The sequence below is a fragment of the Bison bison genome, unplaced genomic scaffold (genome assembly GCF_000754665.1).
Source record: "Bison bison bison isolate TAMUID 2011002044 unplaced genomic scaffold, Bison_UMD1.0 scf7180017864491, whole genome shotgun sequence".
Taxonomy (NCBI): Eukaryota; Metazoa; Chordata; class Mammalia; order Artiodactyla; family Bovidae; genus Bison; species Bison bison.
Window position 1 is genome coordinate 1,861,206 of NW_011495050.1, and position 14,529 is coordinate 1,875,734.

At 40.8% G+C, this 14,529-nt stretch overlaps 1 protein-coding gene across 3 annotated transcripts in view; it reads right to left on the reverse strand.

Annotated features, from left to right (window-relative positions):
• The window catches only part of PAG1 (phosphoprotein membrane anchor with glycosphingolipid microdomains 1), a 152,910-nt gene that overhangs the window by 90,817 nt on the left and 47,564 nt on the right, over positions 1 to 14,529 (reverse strand). For 2 of the 3 annotated variants that reach the window (XM_010863403.1, XM_010863399.1), the window contains exon 2: positions 10,808 to 10,878. The exons of the other annotated variant lie outside the window; for it this stretch is intronic. The gene's annotated coding sequence lies outside the window, so the exon portion shown is untranslated. The remainder of the gene's footprint in view (positions 1 to 10,807; positions 10,879 to 14,529) is intronic. 3 annotated transcript variants of the gene reach the window in all.

A 14,529-nucleotide genomic window follows, 5' to 3' on the forward strand; every position in this document is an offset into this window, starting at 1 on the left:
ACAGAGAGTCAGATACAACTAAGCCACTTTCACTTTTCCAAAAGAACCTTGGGATGAATTACCCCTACCCATGAAGTAAAGTTTTTACATACTAAAGAGAAATCAAGGAAGGTAGAGCAAGAGAAAATACAATGATGTTATATCAGGGCAAATAGCAATTGTAACATTTAAAAATGCTTATTTCTATAATAAAGTTATATATGGTTATATAAGATATTAAGTATTTAATAACTGTCAACATCTTAAATATATACTTTATTCAAAAATAAATAAATAAATATTGTTTCTGTTTAAACACAACCCAGCAAAAAATTCAAACATGTCTTGGGTGATATGTTAATGCCAGGGATTAAAGAACTAGTATTTATAGGACAAAAAATTAAGCATGGCCCCCACTTGGAAAGTATGAGTCAGGTTTGTTTTGCTTTAACCTGGGCCCATGAGGATAGATCTCAAAGGGTCCTGGAGCAACCTCGGAGGTTCTGTACACAACTTGCAATTATGTGCAAAGCTCTCTGTGCCTGTGTCCTTCTTCAGAGAACTCGTCTAGAACTGTCATGAAATTCCTGAATAAGTCTATTACCTCCCTTGTCAGGATGTGCAGACAAGACTCCCTGAAGCACATCTATCTTACTTAAAAAGTTCTTTTTTGTTAACTTCCTACTGTTGAAAAGAACAGAAGGCTAGATTACTGGTCAAATTAAGTGAGTAAACGTGTGTTTCTGCCCTAGCTCACTGACATTAGGTCTAAACTCAAAATTTTGTCCATTAGTGAGAAGCCAAGTTTTTCTCCATTAACCCATGGAAACTTAACCTTAACTTAAAAATTTTAAATAGCTCAGTGTTTTCAGGGATCTGAGGTGTCTGTTTATAAAGCTTGCAGACAAAAATCAATAAATACTCCAAGAGCTGAGCAGTTCTGAAATGCTTGAGTATTAATTGGCATGCTTTATTTTCTAATTAATCTGTGGAGTTAACTCTATTTAATGGGCTTCACGGGTGGCACTAGTAGTAAACAATCTGCCTGCCAATATGGGAGACATGGGTTCAATCCCTGGGTTGGGAAGATACCCTGGAGGAGGGCATGGTATGGCAACCCACTCCAGCATTCTTGTGGAGAATCCCATGGACAGAGGAGTCTGGTGGGCTATAGTCCATAGGATTGCAAAGAGTCAGACACAACTGAACAACTTAGCATGCACACACTATTCCATCCATAGGCTATAATCCATCTCTTATAAATGAAAGATGTTTCAGTATCTCCTGAGAGAGAAACCTATTCTTTCCAACCTATTCTTTCCAGAACAAAATACATTTCTCTCAAGGATTAGATTTGAGAGATTCTATAGCATTTACAAAAGGCTTTTTCCAATATTCTCCTGCTAATTTAATTTTCTGCCTTTTTCCTTGTTGATAGCTGGGACCAATTTGGAATACCTTTTCCATATTATTGAAAATCAGTGGGCAGTAATGTCATTAATGCTTTCAGGCCACTAATGTACAAGAGGTTATTACTTCAAAGTACAAAAGATGATCGAAAATGAGTTGACCTTCCTAAAGTAAGAATTAAGTAGCCAAGGCCTGAAATTCAAAAGCTGCTTTCTGTTTTCCTGAAACTGTCCAATAAGCTTATCCTTACTAACCACAGAACCAACATTTCTTTGCTTAACTTGACATAAGGGACCATAACATTATATTTAGGCTCTACAGTAGCTTCACTGCTCCCTGAAAGAAGAATATGATTCATACCCATTTCAATTTCTATCTGTTTTGCATAAATGAAGCAGGCTTGTAGAAAAGACTGATTCATTATCATGTAAAATACAGCCATTAGGAGAAAATGTAGTAACCACATTCTGAGACATAACAAGATCAGACTCTCAGGCTTCTGGACTGAGCTGGGGAATGAGATGTGGAGTGTTTCTAAAAAAAGAAAGTCTTCCTTCTGAAAGAGGTATTCACAGTAGTAAATTAAAGGAGTTTTACAGTTCCTTAAAAAATGGAAGCACAACAGGCCATCCTTAAGTCCACCATCAAAGCACAACATTCTATCCAACTGACCCTTAGTGTTAGTACTAGTGTGGAGGTAAGTCATAAACCTTGTATCTATTTTATCTGTTTTGTTTCTCTTTCAGAATCTTCTTTTTTTCTCCCACATTCACCAATTTATTAAAGGATACGTCAAAGGATGGGCTTCCCCAGTGGCTCCACGGTAAAGAATCCTTCTGCAATGCTGGAGCTGCGTGTTTGATCCCTGGGTCAAGAAGATCCCCTGGAGGAAGGCATGGCAACGCGCTCCAGTATTCTTGCCTGGAGAATCCTATGGGCAGCATAGCCTGGTGGGCTATTGACCATGGGGTTGCAAAGAGTTGGACACAACTGAAGAGACTTAGCACACATGCACACATGTTAAAGGATACATATAAACAGCCAGGCAAAAAGGTGAGATCTGGGAGAGGCCCACACGCAGGAATTTCTGTGCTCAAGCTTAAAGCTCTCCTTACCCTCCATTATGGGTATATTTTTATTAACTGAAGTATAGCTGTTTTATAGCATTGCGTTAGTTTCACATGTACAGCAAAGTGATTCAATTATACGTGTACACACACACACACACACACACATATACTTTCAGATTCTTTTCCATTATAGGTTATTACAAGATATTGAATATCATTCCCTGTGCTTTACAGTCCTTGCTGTTTATCTATTTTATGTAATCTTGTGGTTGGAAAATTGAACAGGAACCACTTGACTCAAGTGCCTATCACGGTAACAGTCGATGTGCTATCGTTGTCCCTACCTATCAGATGCTAACACCAGGAAGGAACTGCTGGGTAATGACAGAAATGTAAAGTGTTAAGTGCCACAGACTCCACAGCAAGGGGAAGAGACAGGAAGGCCTGATTCCTGCAGAGATAAAGAAATAGCCTCAGGGACGGAAAGAGGAGATGATCCATAGAAGAAAACAGGCGAATGGGAAGAACCTTTGAGTGCTTATACAATGCCGGGCATTGCTCTAGGCACTGAGGATACAATGCGAACAAAACAGACGTGTCTCAGCTGACCTCCCCATAGGTGAAGACTCACAAAAGGCCAATTAACACTAGAGGATCAGGTAGGGAAAGTAAATGTTTTTTTTAATTTTTAAATTATTTTTCAAGGTTTTCATTTTTTATTTTTTTTAAATTAATTTATTTATTTTAATTGGAGGCTAATTACTTTTAAAAGGCAAATGAGGGAGGAAGGACAGAGTGTTATGAGGGATTCCTGAGCCCTGGCTGCCTGAGGAAGCCCTTTTTGAGGAAGGAACATTTAAGTGGAGATCTGAATACAAGAAGGAACCATCCTCTCTATTCCTGCAACCTATATAAACTGTCTGATGGGAAAAGGGTGTCAAACGGCAAACTGAAGAACTGTGATCCTGTCTTGTAATTCAGGGGTTTTCACCACTTTTCTGTGTATGTTCGAGGCACATTTTCAAATATCATAATATGTATTAGATTATATGAAGGCATTATAAAACAAAGCAATTTGAAATCAGTCAACAGGAATTCAATCCTGTCACTCACAGCAGCTCCACTAACAGTGCCTCAGGTATCTATGAAAACACCCCTTTTCCCCATGGTCATCCTGAGGATGCAATTCTGAGCTGGTATTTGCAGCCCACACCACACTCTTATACACCCAGGAGGCAAACTCATCTCCAGTGAAAGGAGATCCTTCTAGAGCAGACACTCAAGAGCACACTCAACTAAAAATTAAACTTCCCTTATCCTCTGCAAACATATCTGTTTAGCTTCATAACTGCCTAACAATACCTGTAATTGTATATACACATTTTATAAACTATACATACTCAAATGTGGAAAAATAAATTTTATTAAAAATTTTTAAAACTCTTTATTGAATTTGGTGAAAGTGGGCACCCTTGTCTTGTTTCTGACTTTAGAGGAAATGCTTTCAATTTTTCACCATTGAGGATAATGTTTGCTGTGGGTTTGTCATATATAGCTTTTATTATGTTGAGGTATGTTCCTTCTATTCCCGCCTTCTGGAGAGTTTTTATCATAAATGGGTGTTGAATTTTGTCAAAGGCTTTCTCTGCATCTATTGAGATAATCATTTGAATTTGTTACAATATTGCTTCTGTTTTATGCTTTGGTTTTATGGTCACGAGGCATGTGGGATCTTAGCCCCCACCGCCAACCAAGGATCAAACCCATACCCTCTACACTGGAAGGCTAAGTCTTAACCACTGGACCACCAGGGAAATCCCTGGAAAAATAAATTTTAGATACTAACATTGGACAGCACGCCTTTGCGCTTTGCATCATTTGCTGGACAATGGCAGATGATCGTGGTCATGAAACGGCAAAGCCTGGCTTGCCACTCTTGAGTGTCTACATTTTCTGGCTGTCCCATAGGAAATATTCATTTTCACAGAATCCTCCATTTTTTGGTTCTTCCCCTACATGATGTTACAGGAAAAGTTTTATTTATTTTATTCCCCCTCCTACTCTGTTCTGTGACTCTTCATAGTTAAAACCATCAGAAAATGGCCAGGAGAAGAGCTTGCCTGAATTCTGCAGAGAATGAGTGAAGCACATGCAGAGAAGGAGGGACCTTAGCACTACCTGGTGACACAGCAAAATTATGAGAAACTATGCTTGACCTCAGAGGCCCACCATTCAAAATTACCATGCGTTAATTACTTGGATGTAAGGCCATCTTGCGATGACGTCACTCCTTTAATGACGGGTTGATTTGGTGAGAGGTGTGTTAGTTGCTCAGTTGTGTCTGACTCTTTGCGACCCTATGAACTGCAGCCCACCAGGCTCCTTTGTCAATGGAATTCTCCAGACAAGAATACTGGAGTGGGTAGCCATTCCCTTCTTCAGGGGATCTTCCCAACCCAGGAATCAAATCCGGGTCTCCTGAATTGCAGGCAGATTCTTTATCACCTGAGCCATCAGAGAAGCTCTTGTGGGGAACTGGGGTCCCAGGGAACCATAGGTCTGGCCAGAGCCCCTATCTGCTCTCAGGAGCAGGTACAGGGAATCTCAGATTCTGAACTCAAGGTACATCCCTGATGGCTCAGAAATTTCTAAGGAAATCATGACTACTGATAACAGCTCAGCATGTGAAATCTTTTCACAGAAAATCACAGTATTTTCACACTGGAAGAAACTTTATTCTTCATGAAGAAATAATCCTCACTTCACCTGTCCCTTTTTTTGGTCTTTCATTTCCTCTTTCCTTCTTTTTGTTTTTTCAATATCAACTAGTTATTTTAAAAGAAAAAAAAAGAGTCCTAATATACAGAAAACTACGTAAGTCAAACAAATGCCTGACAATTTCATGCACCTTCACTCACCTTTATTTAAATGAAAAATTCAAAACAAAATAAATAAAAACAGTCCTAGAGAAGTTCTGGAACTTACCTGGGGTCACACAGAAGCCAGGAGTAAATAATGAAACCAGTGTCTAGGTCCTCTGACTTCCCAACCAAGTTCTACCTTGTTGAGATCACATACCTAATAGAAAACTGATATTTACAACTCTAGATGGGGACATTCTAGTGATTAGACAAAATTTTAACCACCAAAAAGTCAGTTAAGGTTGGGGAAACCATTTGAGACATATTTTAAGTTAAAAAATTTGAATAGTAATATTTATATATTAAAAACTTCTAAAAAGAAAATAGAACACACACAAAAAGTGAATACTGTCAGGATATATTCACATTCCAAAAAGTAAATATAGTGACAAAAAGCGAATACTCTTAGAATGTATTCTATACCATGAAGCCAAATGACAGTGTTATGATCAGTAGGGCCAACATAGCTTTTGAGAGTAAGTCAACAGATTGGTGTCAAAAAGGGACCAATGCTGAAGCTTGGTTCTATCCAGTCTGATGCTATACAGCTGACCCTTGAACAATGTGGGGGTGGGGGGGGGCAAATCTGTATAATTATAGTGGGCCCTCTGTAACCACGGTTGCTCTACCCATGGTTCTTCTTCCATGGATTCAACCAGTCGTGACTCATTTAGTACTTACTATATATAGTATTCACTATTAGAAAAAATCCACGTATAAGTGAACCTGCACAGTTCAAACCCACATTATTCAAGGGTTAACTGTACTTCATTTGGACAGCGGCCTAGAAAACAGAAGAATGAAACTTAACTAGAGGCTGAAATTCTCCTTTTATACTTGGAAGCACAGCAAATGCACTCTCTCAAGCTTATGAAGTAACCCTCCAGCATCATTGATTTTTGAGTCTTACAAAAGCTCTTCGTATTGTGCCTGCATCACAGATTTACACTGCCATAACTCCTGTCAGACATCATCTTGGCTTTATGAATAAATAAAACTATGCTCTAGGGAAACATTGATTTAAGAAGAAAAATCAATACCCATCTAGCATGTGATAGACCTAAGCATTAAGGCTACTTATCCCCCAAGTACAATACTAAATGGAAAACCATACTTTCTGCTTCCTAAGTAAAAGCTGGGTGAAGGTGTATGAAGTTGGCAGGCAAATGATTGCCTTCCACAGCCCTCTTTCAGGAATCAGGATTCCTCTTTCCTTTTCAAGGTAGTTAGTCAATACTTCCAAAAGAAACGAGGAAAGGAAAGATTAAAAAGAGGCTGACAAACCAATACTGGCAAAATCTTGGTAATCTGTGAATTTATACAGTGAGTATACAAGAACTCACTGTATTATTCATTCTCTCATGGATGTAAAATTTTTCATAATAAGAATTTGAAAAGTATGCATCCCTGCCTGGAAGAAACTCTATTTAAGGCTAATATCAACCAAGATGTTGACAATGGTTCTTTCTAGGGTACAACCTCATAGGAAAGCTTTTTTCTTTCTTTGGAATTTCATATTTTCCAACTTTCTATAGTGAATATGTATACTGCTTTTATAGTTCAGAAGATACTCATAATAAACGCAAGGCAGGATAGCAAAAAAGAGAAAAAGAAACAAGATTAATTAATTGACTGCAAAGTATTTTGTTGACTACTGACCTAGAGACAGCTAAGATATACATTGTAACACTTATTTATATCAACTCTTTTTTAACTGCTCTGGGACATTTTTTCAGAGTGCAAGGAGGTTGCTATTAAAATTGGTTTGAAAAATAAAGCAAACACTGTATACTGAAATTAACCTCATCTTTGCGAGTCAGAGTTCACATGGGAGACAAAACCTGGCTAAAGTCATCACTTCCTCAGTTCTGAAATCACCTGACAACCCAAGCCTATTTTCACAGTGGAGACAGCTGTTGAGAGTTCTGACAGGCCTGTGGTAACCTTTGATTACAAAGCCAGAGGCCAAGGCTTTTGCTTTGTTTCTCGAATTGGCTGGAATTAAAAATGAATCCCATTATGTTTCCCGAGCTCCTCAAAGACACAATCCATTGCTAACTGTGTTAACTGCAGCCTTGTTGTTTTGGGATTAGGGCTGCTGTCCCAGCGGACAGTTACTGATGCTGTTCTCATGGCTTGTCTTTCTCATGAGTGGAAAGAACAACTCTGGTGATCTGAAACACACTTCTAAGACATGGGCACACGAGAAGCTTGAAAATGGGTTAGGGTAATTTAATTGTTGAATCCCAAATTCAAACATTATACAAGTAACTACTATCCTCACCCAGATTGGTGAATGCACTGACTAAATCTACTCTCTAGGTGGGAATGACTACACAGTTGCAAGTTCCAAGGATACGCAGCCACCATTTTACTTCTGACAGCCATGCCCCCTCTCTGGCTTGGTTCCTCAGTTTTGTCTGATTCTTTGCGACCCCATGAACTGTATCTCCCAGGCTCCTCTATCCATGGGATTTCCCAGGCAAGAATACTGGAGTGAGTTGCCTTTTCCTTCTCCAGGGGATCTTCCTGACAGAGGGATTAAACCCGGGTCTCCTGTATTGCAGGTGAATTCTTTACTGTCTGAGCCACCAAGGAAGCCCATAGAAGAGGCAAAAGGCTGTAAATTGGTTTTGGCAGCTCTTCTTTAATCCATAGATACTAAAAGTCTAACAGAAAAACAAAATATTATTGTTGAGAAAAATGTTTGTACATAGAGAATAAGCACCGCTTGAGATTCCTTTTTACAAACACTACCTTCTTTTTTGGGATTCCCCAGTGTCTCAGTGGGTAAAGAATCTGCCTGCAATGTAAGAAACACAGGAGACGCGGGTTCAATTCCTGGGTTGGAAAGATGCCCTGGAGAAGGGAATGGCAACCCACTGCAGTATTCTTGCCTGGAGAATCCCACGGACAAAGAAACCTACCAGGCTATAGTCCAAAGGGTTGCAAAGGGTTGGACATGACTGAGTGACTACACACACACCTTCCTTTTTATTACAGTGTCAGAGATACACTCATTTAAATTAGAGCATCCACTGTGTGTTACTATGTGCACGGCATCTATTAAATGCTGTAGATACAAAAATAATAATATCTGAATCTTACCCACAAGCTTAGTGTCCATAGGAGGGTCAGACATATTAATGGATAATTAAGTATAGTCTGACCAGAGATACAGCTAAAGGATCAGGGGAACCCAGTGCACAGGAGGGACATGTGGGGGTGGGAGAGGCTTCTCAGAGGAGGTGGACATTGGCGTGGACTTTGAAGGATGCATAGGGATTTACCAAGAGAAACTGAGCAAAGGCATTATCAGGAGTGAGACCAGCAGGTTCAAAGCCTGAAAGGACAGGATGTGTTGAAACAGCCCAAGAAACTCAGTCCTAATGAAGCACAGACAGCAAAGCAGGGGAAGGCAGGCAGTGCGCTACAGGGTGCACAGGACCGACGGTGGAGGCATACACCAAGATGTCTGGGTCTCTTCTCAAGGTTACAAGGGCCCACAGAAGTCACTGAACAGAAATCACACTATAAAGTGGGGAGCAGGGTACCTAGAGTGGGGACAATCTGTTGGAAAGACAGCTATACTAGTGAGCTCCAGCAACAGACTGGCATGGAGTTGATGAGAACCAGAACTGATGTAGTGACAGTGGGAGGCAGAGGATAGCTGGACCGGAAGGATATTTACAATTAACATTTGTGACAGCTGGCAATTAATATTTGACCTCACCAAGCGCCACTGTTTGGGGAACTTTCATATGTTCTCTTAAATCCGGGATCCAGTGTGGACTGAATGCAAAGAGTGAAGCAATGTCAGGATGGAGATTGCTGGCTTGAGTTACGAGGTCGACAGTGATGCCTTTAATTAAAATACTGATTCCAGGAGAAGGTATCAGTTATGAGTAGCAGATAAATGAGGAGGGGTGGGGAAGAAGGTTTCACTGTGCACAGATTAGTTTTGAAAACTGCTTGGGATATACAAATGATGATAACCAAAAGCTGGGGTCAGGAATTTGGCAGACAGCAAACTGCAAATTTCAGATCAATTTTTAAAAAAAGGCAGAAAAATATCCCCACAGTAAGACTGAAGCAATCTACCCCCTAAAAAAAAAAAAAAAAAAAGCACTCAATACAATGCTTTCTAGAAACTTAAGAGGACCGTGTGATTCCTCCTCAGAAACATCTGAGCCCCATTCTAAAATATATATTCTTGAGTTAAATCTTAATGTCCCCTAATTAGAAAATGCTCTATAATTCAGGCCCACAAATAAAATATGTAAGGCAAGCAGCTTTAGTGAAAATGGAAGTGCATTAGAGAAAACAATATATAACCCCTGATTCGAGATTCTTATCAAATGCTAGGAGATCAGAGGAAGGCATTTTTGGAGCATGGATAATTGAAGCTCCTAATACACTGACTCTTAAGTTGAACTTAACTAAAGGGTAGGCTGTTTTCCAGGATCTGCAGTTATATTTAGAAAGATCTCCGAGGGGAACCCCAATGACCCTGAAATAGCACCCTGCTCTCCTAAGAGGAAAGGGTTCCTCTAGCAAAAGAAAGAGCTTCTCAACAAGTTAAAGGAAAGATTTGATTGAAAGACAGTGGCCTATTTTACAAGATTGCTTCTGTGAAGAGATTCAGACCAGATGTACTCTTTCCTTTTTGGCCCATAAGAGGAATTGGATAATGATGTATAATGGACAGAGGTCAGTCAGGTCACAGTGCTTGAGGTTTGTAAATCTTTTAAATGGGTGGGCAGAGCACTTCAAAGTCCAGGATTCATTAGAAAAGCAGATAAACATGTAGCAAACTAATTGCTAACATCAAATAAAGAATGCCTTTGTGTTAACTTGTTCGTTTAGGCTGGCTGATTTTTTTCTGGTTTCAGTTCTGTTCATAGATGACATAAAGTCATTTAAGAATTTTTATATAACTTTATTATCAGCACTAAATGAGATGACCAATACTATTGATAATAATAACAGTAAAACACAGTCCAATATATATTTTGTTGCTGGTATTGGTGGTGGTGGTGAGCACTGTTTGGAACTGGAAACTCATCAAGCTATCCAATTATAGTCTCCATCTCAAAGATGAACACAGAACTTGAATGAGATTAGGCCCTTTGCCTAATTTCACATAGGCATTAAAAGGGAGAACCAAGCTCATGCCCATCACTTACCAAAGGGAAACACCATGTTGTAGGAAGCATGGTGGGTGGTGTCTTAGAGGCTGGGGCAGAAGCCTCCTGGTGCTAACTTCAAAACTGAATTAGCAAATACCCTTGAGATTTTTCAGCTTCAAAGCTGTGTGTCTCCAGTCCCACATCTCAGAGTACCCAAATATGCCCTTGATGCCTGTACAAAGTTAAACTGTAAGCAAGCATGGATAAACAGTGTAGAATAAACCAGAAAAATGAATACCTCACAATCACTCTCTCCCAGCTGTGAAGTTGCATTCAACTGTTGAAATAAGAGAATGACCTCGGGGTTTTCTGGAAAGGAAACACAACAGGAAACAATTTCAAAACTCTGAACTGGATTAAACTGCAGTAATAAAGGGCTTCCCAGATGACTCTAGGGGTAAAGAACCTGCCTGCCAATGCAGGAGACACAAGAGACATGGGTTTGACCCCTGGGCTGGGAAGGACCCTGGAGAAGGGCATGGCAACCCAGTCTAGTATTCTTGCCTAGAGAATCCCATGAATATGCACGCAGGCTACTTATGTGTTCACTGCTCAAATCAGGCCATCTTCTCATTGTTTTCTGTCATATTCACTCTTTGGGCTTCCCTGGTGGCTCAGATGGTAAAGAATCTGCCTGCAATGTGGGAGACCTGGGTTCAGTCCCTGGGTTGGGAAGATCCCCTGGAGGAGGGCATGGCTAACCCACTCCGGTATTCTTGCCTGCAGAATCTACATGGACAGAGGAGCCTGGCAGGCTGTATCATCCATGGAGTTGCAAAGAGTCAGAAATTGTCAGAGTCAGTGTCTCAAAGAGTCAGTAGTGTCGCAAAGAGACACTACTAAGCGACTAAGCACATCACAATGCAGGGTAAGATGATGATCTTTTTCATTTACTTATTAAAGTTCTGAGCAATAAAGAAAGTAACTAAAATAATTAATTTACCTCTAGTAAGGTAAAAAATAACGCTGAAACACAAAAGCTAAAACTTGCTCTGCCAATATTCACAGATCTATGTATTATCACAAATTTTATTCCAGTAGTAAAAATGATTGCATTAATCACATGTGCTGTCAATGATTACTAATTACACCCATGCTTTATGTCTTACTCATAACTTCATTCCATCTCTTCTCACAGACTAACGGTAACTATGGGTTAACTTCGAATCACAAACATGTGTACCTTCCAGCATGCAAGGTTCTTAGAGGTTAAAACAAAAACAAAAACAAAAATGGTTTCATGCCTCAAGAAGATGACAGTGTTATCAGAATAAAGATATATTTTATCTGGAACAGACTGGAACAAAAGTCTGTCTGTGTGCTCAGTTGTGCAGTCATGTCTGACTCTTTGTGACGCCATGGACGGTAGCCTGCCAGGTTCCTCTGTCCATGAGATTTCCCAGGCAAAAATACTGGAGCGGGTTGCCATTTCCTTCTCCAGGGGACCTTCCCCAACTGCATAGAACTGTGTGATAATTGTTATAATAGATTTAGCCATACTATTTTATATCTTCATCTTGAAAAATGCCGTATTTTTGTTAGCATGGTTTCCTACGGTTAAGATAAATCTGTATCACTTACAAAGATCACTTCCTCCAAGAGGATGCGTGATTCAAGTTTGAGGAACATAATCACAAATTTAATATTCTGTTTTTGTAGATTGAGGATCTAAGAAGGTATCTTAAACTATTAGGCAGAAGTAAAAAGCATTGAGTGAAAAAGAATGACCCAATAACTAGACTGAATAGTCTTACAAAAAGTACCCATTGAGGTAAACCAATGTGATTTTTTTTCCCTTTTTGACAGAGTTTAAAAGAGAAAAGAAAGAGCTATTTCTTAGAAAGAAATAAAATGCAAACCAATTCGAGAAAGAGCAAAGGGAAATAGTGAGCAAGGTGGTGGTCCCTCCATGGCCTGCCAGCTCAGACTATCCAGAGGTCAGCAAGACAGGAGCTCCCCAGCCCCCATCCCATGTCCTAGGGCCCCTGACCATGTGAGCTAAGAGCCCCCTGGCTGGACCTGCAAGAGAAAGGTGCAGCAGAATATGAGGGAGAGTGTCTGGTTAGGAGGAAAAGGGTAAAAGATCACACTGGCAAAGGGTTTGCTTTCAACATAGAAAAGCAATGGAAATTCTCTCCTCTTTGCCCTTCTGTGGGGAATTCCCCATTCTCAAATACTAAGCAAGACAGCTCAGCAAAGCCGTGAGCTCTGGAAGGTTTCCACACCAGCCACACCATTGTTATTAAAACCACGAAGTTGCATTTCAAGCTCTAAACAACTGTAACAGAAACAGGGTTTGGGAAAAGCACCTGTTCCTAAGTAGAGCATAACTATTTTGAGTTAAATACTGATAGTTGTTGTTCAGTCGCTCATTCATGTCTGACTCTTTGCGACCCCATGGACTGCAGTACGCCAGGCTTCCCTGTCCTTCACCATCTCCAGGAGTTTACTCAAACTCACGTCCATTGAGTCGGTGATGCCATCCAACCATTTCGTCCTCTGTCATCCCCTTTTCCTCCAGCCTTCAATCTTTGCCAGCATCAGGGTCTTTTCTAATGAGTCTAACACTAATAGACCTCTATGTTATACAAAAGCAAAGAGGCTCAGTTCAGGAAACCAAGTTACCAACACATAAGATACAGAGAGACACAAGTAATAAAACCTATGTACAGGCTGAAGTGTGTAAAAGTGTGAAAGTGTCAGTTGCTCAGTCATGTTTGACGCTCTGCGACCCTATGGACTATAGCCCACCAGGCTTCTCAGTCCATGGGATTCTCCAGGCAAGAATACTGGAGTGGGTTGCCATTCCCTTCTCCAAGGGGATCTTCCTGACCCAGGGATGGAACTCGAGTATCCTGCATTGCAGGTGGATTCTTCACCATCAGCCCTAAGGGAAGTGGGCATTTGGCTTGAGGAACTGTTGTTAAGTGCTAACAGGTTACAGCTCTTTGTCCATGTCCCACATGAAGATAGGAAGCCCCACAGCCCTGAGCAGGTGCTGGGTTAAATCCTGACTTAACTACTGACCTCCCTGAAAGCAACTGAAGAGAAAAGGAAGGACAGGAATTTCTGGAAAGAATTTAATGCTAGTCATTTTCCCTCCTGATCCCCCAAGGGCTTGGAAGGCTCAATGATTTCTATTACATTCAGCACAGTCAGGTGAAAAAGAGTCCCAAAACAGGTAGCCATGTCAATTCAAATGATCCAGAGTGAGTCGATGGCATTACCGACTCAATGAACATGAACTTGAGCAAACTCCTGGAGACAGTGAAGGACTGGGAAATCTGGTGTGCTACAGTCCATGGGGTCACGAAGAGTCAGACACAACTGAGCAACGAACAACAGAGTGGCTTTACGAATACATATGTTGGTATGTAGTTTTTACTGACTGGCTTTTTCTGATTCTGTTCTAGTTTAACCACATGTTCCTGGTGGCTGAGATGGTAAAGAATCTGCCTGCAATGTGGAAGACCTGGGTTGGATCCCTGGGTCGTGAAGATCCCCTGGAGGAGGGCATGGCAATCCACTCCAGTATTCTTGCCTGCAGAATCCCACAGGCAGAGGAGCCTGGCAGGCTACAGCCCATGGGGTCGCAAACAGTCTGACATGGCTAAGCAACTAACACTTTGACATCCACTCTAGCATCTGTTGAGATATTCAAGGGGAGTTGTCATGTGCTGGCCACTATTCCAGGTGGAGTTTCAATACTGATGGAGACACACAATTCCCAGCCCTCTGGGGCTTTCTGGTGCAGGCGGGAGACAAATCAGCCTTCTGACGAAACAGTTATAATAATCACTGAGGAAAATAACAGAAGCCAGTATGGAGCCGAGTGCTGCCCTGGGGTAGGCACTACTTTAAGTAGGGAGCTGGGAAAGATCTCAGGGGGTAAAATATGCTGAGCAGAGCCCTGAAGGTGGTGGGAGGGGCTGGGTGAGGGAGTAGGAGGGGCTGGGACTG